At 33.7% G+C, this 1,332-nt stretch overlaps 1 long non-coding RNA gene across 1 annotated transcript; it reads left to right on the top strand.

Annotated features, from left to right (window-relative positions):
• The first annotated feature begins 70 nt into the window (after window positions 1-70).
• Window positions 71-301, top strand: LOC107736243 (uncharacterized). The gene is made up of 2 exons (XR_001639620.1): window positions 71-109; window positions 201-301. It is a non-coding gene; the product is annotated as an uncharacterized LOC107736243 (long non-coding RNA).
• The last annotated feature ends 1,031 nt before the right edge of the window (window positions 302-1,332 follow it).

Below are 1,332 nucleotides of genomic sequence, written 5' to 3'. Positions count from 1 at the left end.
AAAAATTGATTTAGAGCTGTATTGACAGATTTTTCTCTTTATAACTTTTTCTTTCCTCATTGTCTCTCAGTATGCTGGGATCCAACCTCTTGATGCCATAAACAATGAGGTGAGATGAGGTTTTCAATGTCTAGTGCCCTCTGCTGGATTTTGTAACAGATCCAGTTTGATCATGTTGTGTAACTCTGGTTTCTTGGCAGGTTGTAGAGGCCACCCGTGTAACAAGGCATAAAAACCAACGGGCCCTGCAGTGGGAGGCAGGCATGTATGCCAACCAGGAGAGCTAATGAATCAGCACAAACATAACAGGACGCGCATGAGAAATCATCTTCAGACGAGAATGACTGGTTTTAATTCCACATTGCACTTACAAGCACACTACTAGCACCACCTCTCCATATAAAGTCAATGAACATGAAACATGGACATTGCTTCCATTTCATTCACAGTTTAGCTGGCTGTTCTGAATTGACTGGCGTGGTGGAAATAGGTGTAGGTGTGGAGAGCATTTTACCTGCTTGGGGTGAATTGTAAACTCTAGCATATTGGATTATGAAAACTTTCTTTATCTATTTCTCAGCCCAGTACTAATATTTAACTACTGTCCTTAATACTTAGAAAATATGCACGTTCATAAAAATCTGTCATCTGAAAATAAAACATAAAACTGTATTCCAGATTATTAATCTCACTAACCTTAAAATCCTCAGTGCTTCAATAGATAGACCTGCTTGCCTTTAATATAAGGAATAAAACCAAATAAACAAAGTAGAATCACAGAGCCGGGTTCCTACACAGAGAGGAGGGGCCATGAGAGCTGGACCTGGACAAGAACTCATTAAGACACAAGCCTGTTGATCTAACAAAGTGGTCTTTATTTAGAAATAATGTTGAATATTGCTTTTCACTGAAAAAATATAAAATAGATAAACTATAAATAATCAATAGAAGATTATTTTTGTATTGAATATTCAAGCAATTGCAATTTTTTTAAATGTACAATTTACATTACAGATTAGACATTGTAAGTTATGTCATTATCACTCACTTTTGTTGTAATAATAGTCTAGTATGTCAAAATTAATATCAAAAGTTGATATTGATGTATCCTGTATTCTGTGTATTCTGTGTTAACACATAATAATAATATTCTAATATACAAAATATATAATAAAAGGCTTGATTTTAGTAGACATGTTTCATTTAAATATATATTACAGTTTTTCAATATATTGATTTTAAGGTTTAGCCCTGGATAGTGACTCCAAACCATGGGTACTGTGGAAGATACTAAAATGATTACTACAATTTTTTTTTTTTTTCTAAAAAAAA

The sequence above is a fragment of the Sinocyclocheilus rhinocerous genome, unplaced genomic scaffold, assembly GCF_001515625.1.
Source record: "Sinocyclocheilus rhinocerous isolate Xijiao unplaced genomic scaffold, SAMN03320098_v1.1 C36583039, whole genome shotgun sequence".
Classification (NCBI taxonomy): domain Eukaryota; kingdom Metazoa; phylum Chordata; class Actinopteri; order Cypriniformes; family Cyprinidae; genus Sinocyclocheilus; species Sinocyclocheilus rhinocerous.
The sequence above is the reverse complement of the archived record's forward strand: the minus strand, read 5'-3'. Positions and strand labels throughout refer to the sequence as shown.